Source organism: Mytilus californianus, unplaced genomic scaffold, assembly GCF_021869535.1.
Source record: "Mytilus californianus isolate M0D057914Y unplaced genomic scaffold, xbMytCali1.0.p SCAF_9, whole genome shotgun sequence".
Taxonomy (NCBI): Eukaryota; Metazoa; Mollusca; class Bivalvia; order Mytilida; family Mytilidae; genus Mytilus; species Mytilus californianus.
The window spans coordinates 38,341,119-38,350,746 of NW_026262745.1; the positions used below are offsets into that span (position 1 = coordinate 38,341,119).

General features: G+C 31.5%; 1 long non-coding RNA gene across 1 annotated transcript; it reads left to right on the plus strand.

The window, feature by feature from the left end:
* The first annotated feature begins 162 nt into the window (after positions 1 to 162).
* On the plus strand, positions 163 to 9,314 carry LOC127715493 (uncharacterized). The gene is made up of 2 exons (XR_007988446.1): positions 163 to 318; positions 8,134 to 9,314. It is a non-coding gene; the product is annotated as an uncharacterized LOC127715493 (long non-coding RNA).
* The last annotated feature ends 314 nt before the right edge of the window (positions 9,315 to 9,628 follow it).

Consider the following 9,628-nt stretch of genomic DNA (forward strand, 5'->3'; position numbering starts at 1 on the left):
CAACATATTGCAATTGAAGGCACGAAGTAATTAGGAGTTAACAATAAATGCATTACAATGTATAATAACTTGAAGAAAAATGGTTTATGATAAGAGGACTAGGGCGCAGACATGTTTGCCTTACCAAAATAATAACTTCAAGATGATTGGCTGCTCGAATTTCAGTCCAATCAAAAGTGTCGACACTGACACAGGAACGGAATGAAAAGACATGAAGCCGATGAATCCAGCTAAAAAGCATTACAAATATGATCCAAAGTTTCTTTTAAAACATGCAGGAAGATTCACGCTCATCATTTTAACTACGGTTGCTCTAACGTAAGGATTTCATAAATCACTATAGAAATTTTGTTTTCTGCCAAGGTGACACTACGAGTTACAGGTCAAAATCTAGGTCGTCAAGGCAGGTTAAAAAATAAGTTCAAAAGGCAACCAAAAACCATAAGTCGACAACATTTTGAGTAAAACTAATGAGGATAAGTCTCACAACAGTCCCCAAAACACTGCACCGAAAAAAATGTCCTTAGTACCCACTTCAATTGTGGGGGCTGGGGGATAAACTTGGGTGCTCAAGTTAAATGATGCAACTCTGCTCTCTACTAGCACCCATCGTGTTGCTTACAACAAATATTAAATCACTGTTAATTATTTAGGTTCATCATAACAAATAGACAAATATGGCTGTATTTACACATCAAAAACTACTCTGAGTACAGGCTAACCTGTGTAGTTGGAAAAGTTTTAAGGCCTGGCATCCACTAGATATATAAAAGCTAAATGTATTTTGTGTATCAGAAAGATAAAATCTTTTTTGGATTTTGAATGGCATTTTTTTTTGCTCCTGTTGTTGGTGTAAAAATAAACAAACATGTGAATTACATTTGATACTGTCCACTCAGTTACACCCTTTAACTCATCTATTGTTGTGTAGATATCTATTGTCCTTCTTTTGTCCATGTCAATCAAGGACAATCAATACTATACAACACAGTTGTTACCTGAGAGGGAGCATCTCAAAGCTTAAACCCAACTTAGTTTATTTTTACACCTTCTGCAGGAACAAAAAGTTAAAGAACGGAAACGAAAAATTCAGCAATTTTTCCATTTGTAAAGGGGCATAACTCTAGATCGGTAAAAGTGACTCCACCAAAATTCAAACTTGATCTGTGTTTTGTGGTAATAAGCATTGTGTATAAGTTTCATAATTTTTGGTTGAGGCAAACTAAAGTTAGAGAATTGAAACCAATTTTGGGACGTACATAAAACGGACAAGGGTAAAACTTAATGCTCCCTCCGCTACGGCGGTGGCATAAAAAAAATGCCCATCAAAATCTATTTTTTTTTTATCTTTTTGATGCACAAAATGCATTTAACTTTTATACATCTAGTGGCTGCCAGGCCTTAAAACTTTTCCAACTGCACAGGTTAGTCTGTACTCAGAGCAGTTTTTGAGGTGTAAATACAGCCATTTTGGTTCATTTGTTATGATGAACATTAATTGATATTATCACAACCGAAAGTTAAAAAGGACAGTATTCCCTATTGGAACGTATTCATGATCATCCTTGACGCAGATATTCCTAAATTTTAGACATTTCAGCACCAAGACCATTCAGCATCAGTTAAAGACATTGCGGCATTCAGAAAGACAGTTTGATATTTAGATAAAAAAAGCACCTCATCAAGCCGCTATGTTTATATACACTCATCATAGATCTATACCAGGATTAAAATTTTGTACGCCAAATTCGTGTTTTGTCTATGAAAGACTTATCATTGATGCTGAAATAAAAAAAGTTTAAAAGTTCCAAATAAAGGACTAAGTTGAAGAGCATTGAGGACCCAAAATTCTGAAAGGTTTCACTATTATGCTTTCAAACCTTATTATAAACAACTAATTCTGTGGCCACAAAGGCCTGATACTGATTTAGGTTTCTTAGATTTAATACATGTCTTCTGTTTGGAAGTTTTGTGTAATTATTTGGGTTAGTCTGGGACATAATAATTATTGACAGTACACAACTCACAGGGTTAGTATATACGTAGAAGCAAATGTGGCTTGTAATGTTAAAACAATAAAATATAGTTTACAGGTATTTTGTCATGTTTGTTGTCTTTAGAATTGTGGTGATCAAACGATAACCCAAGCTGCAAACACAAGCTGTACACTTTTGATCTCCATTGAGAAATTATCAAAACTCATTATAAACTTACATAATATATTGATTTAAGTATAACTACAATCAATTATGATTTGATTAAATATGTTTATTCAAACACAATAAAATTTTGTATTGCATATTTTATGTAAGGATTTCAATATCACTAAAAAGGTGCCAAAAAGGGGCAAAAAAACAAGCATTTTTCTAGTTTCATGACAATAACTTGTGTGTAAGTCTATGGATCTCTCTGACATTGTATCACAAGGTTCCATATCACAAAGGGAATGCTGGGATTGATTTTGGGGGTAATTGCCGCAAAATTTTAGGAATTAGGGGCAGAAAAGGGGCAAAAAACCAGCACTTTTCTAGTTTCATGACAATAACTTGTGTGTAAGTGTATGGATCTTTATGAAATTGTACTAAAAGGTTCCATATCACAAAGGGAAAGCTGGAATAGAGTTTGGGGGTAATTGCCCAAAAATTGTAGGCAAAAAGGGGCAAAAAATAAGCATTTTTCTAGTTTCCAGGCAATAACTTGTGTTCAAGTGTATGGATCTCTCTGAAATTGTACTGCAAGGTACCATACCACAAAGGGAAGGCTGGGATTGATTTTGGGGGTAACTCCCTCAAAATTTTAGTAATAAGGGGCCATAAAAGGGCAAAAAAACAAGCATTTTTCTAGTTTCAGGACAATAACTTGGGTGTAAGTGTATGGATCTTTATGAAATTGTACTACAAGGTTCCATATCACAAAGGGAAAGCTGAATTTGGGGGTAATTGCCCGAAAGGTTTAGGAATTTGGGGCCAAAAAGGGGCCAAAAAACAAGCATTTTTCTAGTTTCCAGACAATAACTTGTGTTCAAGTGTATGGATCTCTCTGAAATTGTACTGCAAGGTACCATACCACAAAGGTAAGGCTGGGATTGAGTTTGGGGGTGATGAATCATAAGGGGGTTAAAAAAATTGGGGGGGGGGGGGGGTTTCCTTTTTTTTCTTTAAAATTTTCCATTTTAAATTGGTTATTTCTGATTTATATATAAAAGCAAATAATAATGATATGGTTTGAATAGGTAAATTAAAATTTTTTAAGTTCTTAGACCACTTTCATTCTGTGTCAGAAACCTATGCTGTGGCAAATATTTAATTACAATCCAAATTCAGTGCTGTATCAAGCTTGAATGTTGTGTCAATACTTGCCCCAACTGTTCAGGGTTTGACCTCTGCGGTTGTATCAAGCTGCGCCCCAGCGGAGCATTTTATTAATTATGATGTTTGTCTTTTCTTTTAATGCATGTTAATATAACAGGAAAATATGGAGCGAGTTGTCGATTTGTCTTAGTCACGAAATGTGCTAAATGGTGCTAAATTGTCTTTATAACAAGGTGCCATAATGTCTTGGTGCCGAAGTGTATTGTTGCATGATCAGGAGTTCACGCATATTAATTACTTAAATTAGTTAGAAATATATTCTATGGAGGAATATTTGGAACCCTAATTATTGTTCATTCGGAACATTTATATTTCTTATCTGTATTAGCTTCCTGCAATTAAGAGCACCTCCATACGGATCATTTAAGATATCTAAAACTTGGCAATAAAGAACTTTACACAGATCACTTAACCTCACTTATATGCTATATGGTAATAAAAGATATAGTTGATAATCTATATAGAAAAAAATAGAAATAGATTCCCATACGTACAATTCTTAAAGAATGATAATGATTCAAAACATGGACACATGTACCTCAGTCTTCCAAAAATTCATTAAATTAATCTAGAAATAAATGAGGCATTGAGTAATGGTCAACTAGTAGGAGACATTAATTAATGTTCCTTACAACTGATCATCAATAAGTGTAACTCTACCATGAGACGCATTGAGAGATTAAATGATCTAATATAAAACCATTTTTGTAGAGGCATAACTTTTAAGTTCAAGATACAAAAGATTTCATTAATAAAACACACAAGGTAAAAAGGGAATGCATTCTTATTGCCTATGATGAAACGTAAATGTACACCAATATGATCATTGATAATTTAATAGAAACAGTTATCAATGCAGAAGAATTAATTGACACAAAAGAATATCCTTTAAAGATTCTTAAAAAAAAGGTTATACTGCATTTGTTTAATTAATTCTAAGAAACAATAAATTTGAGTTTAATAGAAAGTTATACAAACAAGTTATAGGAGCGCCCCCTCCATAGGTGGTATATTTTCACCATCATGCACATATCTGCATCTGTCTGTCCTATTAACAAATATCTTAGATAAGTCCAAATGGAAAGAAAACATCAAATTACACTGTCAATATAGAGATGACGGTGTTATGGTCTTCACAGGCAAAATAGAGCAAGTAGAAGATTTCTTTAACATAGCGAACAAAATTTCCCCTATACTTAAGTTCACATATGAGGTAGTAGTTGGGAGACTTTTGAAAAGGGACCCATGCTTAAAAAGTTAACTTTAAGCAAAAAATCCCAAAACACTGTTAAATTTCTGAATTATAGGCGACAAACATAAGTTAGCAAAAAACAGTGTAAAGTTTTGAGATTTATTACGTATGTTGATTTAAGGAACCGCATTTCATAATAATCGAATTATCCGAGACTGATATGATCATATAATATTTGGTAAACTATGCTTGCCAATGAGAGAACTTTTCAATAAACATGGCGTTGAATGTTGAGTTTTAGCAAAGCGAGCTAAATGACATCAAATTGACCAGTGTTGTACAAGATATAAATCAATGGCAATATTTTTATACAAAAAAAAACGAAAAAACAGACACGATAATAAGCAAACAAAAAAACAGGCTCCGGATCTGGACAGGTATATTAAGTATACATGTATAAGCAGCAAATTGAATGTATTAGCTGGATCCAAACCCATTTCTAAGGTGGAACGGGATTTTACGGCACAAAATAAATGGTAAGCAAGTAGATTTTGTCTTATTTGGTAGGAATTAAACTTTCATATTTCATGAAACAAAATATCGTACTTGCTCTGAAATATGTATTTTAAAAAGAAAAATATATAAAATTACTGAGGGATTCTAGTTGAAATATTACCTCTACCAATAAACACGCTAGAAGTGTCATCCATTGGTAGTAGTTTGATCTTTCACACTGGTAAAAATGAAAGCTAACACCATCCAGAAATGAACTATTGAAATTAAAACATTCCTTATCTCCCTACTTTATATTTAACACCACTCTCAACATGCCATAATTGTCCTGATTTACAATAAAAAGAAAATATTATCCTCCACACACATGGTAATGAAAATACTGAGATATAATTTACAATTCAGTTGAAATAATAATTAGCATAAAAAAAGTTCTAAGGTTCAACATATTGACTTTTTTTTTTAAAAAGCAACTTGTTACCATATTCCTAACATTCTGCAAAATCATGATTGTACAGTAGAAATTTCAAAAAGATACTTAAACTGTACTATAAGAAACCCTTGGTTAAATAACTTTCTTTTAAGTAGCAACCCTCTATTGAGAATCATATTAGGAAATGCAAGCCTTGTGGAATATCACATCATCTAGTAAATAATGATAAAATCCTTTATTTAACAAAGGTAGCTCATTTAACAATAACATGTTAATTTTCCCTGAGGTCTTCAAAAACCATTGAAACAAATAGAAAAAAAATATAAACAAATAAAATAAAAAATCAGTTAACTATATAAAGCAGCTTAAATTTGGATAAGCACATATGCATTGAATAGAAGAAACAATACATCTAATTCAGGTATCTTCATTCTGTAAAGTTAAATAGTTTGAACATTTGATCTTAAACATGTTAAATGTATGTAAATTATTTGTTTCCTTAATATTATTTGGCAAATTATTCCATGTAATGAGACCAGAATGTTCTTTTAAAAAAACAGAATTAGGTTTTGGTACATGAAGAAGTCCTGATGTTGTCGATCTGAGTTAGTAAATATAAAGATCAATACATGCAGTGAATTTATTAGATATAAAATCAGATGCTAGACCATTCATACATTTAAACATTAAGACAGATTGAAAATATTGCAAGCACTGCTGGAATGTTGCTGCACAGAAATTGGAAGATCATCTCAGGCTCTTTTTTTCTCTTAGTTATTTTCTGTCATTTTTATACGCCCGTCAAAATTTTGACGGGACGTATTATGGTATACAAATGTCGTCTATCCGTCTGTCTGTCCAGCGTAAACATGTCGCAACGTAACTTGAGAACGACTTATCCAAATTTCATGAAACTTAACATAGTTGTTTCTTATGATGGTCAAACGATCTGTATACTTTTTGGCGAAAATAAGATTAAAACTTTTTGAGTTATGGGACTTAGTAACTAAAACAGGTGTGTGTTTTTTTTTCACATGTCGCGCCGTATCTCAAAAACAATTTATGATTATTGCTTAAAATTTTACACACTTCTTAGTTATATTAATCTAAAGATCTGTATACTTTTTGGTTTTGATTCAAAATTTTATTTTAGAGATATTGAGTTTTTTGTAAAAAAAAAAAGGGTTTTTTTCATGTTGCTCCGTATGTCCGAAACCATTTATGATTATTGCATAAAAATTCACACACAAGACGACGGGCGTATCATGCACTCATGGCGCAGCTGTTTATTAATCTTTGGATGAAATTCAAGATATGATGCAGACCTAAATGTGTCTGTTGTAACAGTTTAATATTTCAAGTTCAGTGGGATAGACGCTGTTAACATACATAGTCACCAAGGAGACAGGCATTATCTACATGTATATATATATATCAGAGGAGTAGAGGATAGACGCTGTTAACATACATAGTCACCAAGAAGACAGGCATTATCTACATGTATATATATAACAGAGGAGTAGAGGATAGATCTGTTACTTTTTCTTGAGAAGATTCTTTATGAGAAATGTCCTCCAACATTTCCTCCACAGACTGTTCCAAAAAAGTAATATTTGGAGGATACATGAAGCAGAAAAAGTGGTCTTTAAATTTGATAAAAAAGTAATATTAAGGATGTTTTCTTCTGACGTTTTTATAGTCTCGTTGAAATCTCGTTCTGGAATTATTTCCAAAATATGTGATACAAGTGGAAAATATAAATGAATTTAAAAGTTATAATCAAACCCAACTCTGTGATAAAATTGTGTATTTACAGTCAGTAGTTCTTGAGAAATCAATTTTTCAAATTTTATTACCAATCAAGTCACTCTTTTTAGCCAAAATTTTGAGAAAATGGGTGAGGGGTACAAGAAATGATTTTACCAGAAACATGTACATCCCATATCACTTTTTTCTTTTCAAATTTCTTAAATATGTATTTTTTCAATTATGTTTAACAAAGAAGTTGAAATAATATGCATTTTGTTCTTAAAACAGAGAAAAATCACAAATTTACAAAATTAACAGCATGGTTAATTTGACACAAAAAAAAATCAAAATATGATAAAACTTTCTTATATTAACACCTACCTATAGTTCTTTTAAGTTAAATTTATTCAAATTGGTCCACTCCGTCTTTATTGAAAGTATGAAAAAAAGTTTAATTGTGGAACTATGATTTTTTTCACGATAATAGCCCAAAAATAGGTCAAAATTGATGAAAAGTGGGAAAATCATCAAAATTGGGTACTTTCAAAGGGTTGTAGCAAACAAAGAAGTGCATCACCATATGATTTTTTCTTCACCAATTATTTGTTTACAATCATATAAACCCATAAATCAGGTTAAGAAAAAAAGTTTAATTCTAGAAATTTTTGGCTCCTCAGAGGTGTATATCCTTAATCTGTGTTTATTGTTCTGTGAATTATTTTGGATGTAACCCCTGGTTAATGGGTTTGAAATATTCATTCTTCTTGGGTCAGAGTTACATTTTAAAGCATAGAATCTTAGATGAACGACCACAGGCTCCTTTAAGACTATATATTTTTCTGTCATCATCTTTTACTACTTTTTTTATATTTCAGGAATGCAATGATGTGGGATATAAGAAGACATCACAAAGAACTTGATACATACTTTGAGCCAAAGGATAAAGCTAAGAAAAATACTTAAAAAAACAAGAAAGCTAGGAAGACATAAATAAGTGTTTAATTTTGTACATTCATTTTTGTGCACAAAAGTTGACTGCAGACAATATTTGTGAGAAGAAGGAACAGTTTGGAGTGAAATCATAAATTAACATTCTGCATTCATTGTGTCACAAAAAGTACTAACTTATACAACTTGCAATTGGATGCTGTGCTTTTTAAGCAAAAGTCTGATTTTATGATATTATAAATATTGAAAAGGACACACCTGTCAAAACATAGACACACATGTGGATTGGTACTGTGAACAGATAGCTAGCTGACAGCTCTATAAATGAGTAGCAGAAGTTTTAGTCAAAGAACTTTTCAACTAGATTTTCTTCATTTAGTTATGCCAAAAATAAGACTGAAAATTGATAAAGAATTTGTTGTTTTAGGAGGAATTTTAACATTTTTGACATTCAAATATTATTTCACATACAAGATGTACAATAATATTCCTCCTTTTTGGAAAAAAACTGAAAATGAATCAGACAGATCTGCTGAGGACTGGAAATGAAAATGGTGGTTTTAGATATCAATGACTGCTGTGATGTAATTATTTATTTAAATAGTATGTTATTTTTCAATGTTTGTAACATTTTGAGATTATCTGGTAACAAGTCTGTGATTTTACAGCTGAAATCATTTAAGTTTAACCAATTTTCTTATGAGGGGTCAGTTCTGTATTAAAGTGGTGTTTAAAATAATATCAGGCATTGAAACCAAAATTTCACTGGAGGAACTTGGGTAAATTGTTAAAAGTAAAATCACTTTAATGAAGTTTTAAGTTGCAAAATTTTTCAAAATTTATTTTAATTTTTAATTTTCAATTTGATAGTTGTAGGTAAAATTCAAAATTACATGCATTTTGCTAGAAGATAAGTCAACACTTGTATAAACATGTACATGATGTATGAGTTTGGGACTCATATTTTTTTCTTGATTTTTTTCTACACTAAGAAGGTTCTTTTGTTGTAGGTTTAATACCAATCTTCATGGATTGCAAGATTTATCAAATACACTAATTATACACAAATATTAATACCAATAAATGACAGTTTTTCAATTTCCATTAATTTTTTATATATCTTTAACCATAAATTCATAACCCTGGGAACCAGTGGTTTTGCTATAAACATGAAAAAATGCCATATCTTCAATGGTTACAATTGAATTCAACCATTCACTCAAATCTAGACAGAGGTTGTTAAGTCAGCATGAGATATATTTTGAATGTTTGTGTATCACTGAAGAGGTCTGACATGATAGCTCTTTTAATTTACTAGACTATGCAGTCTCTCATAAATTTTGACCCTACTATATTCTTTTATTCATACTCTGGAGTAACTCAATATTGAACATTTGATAATTTACCCAAACCCTACATGTA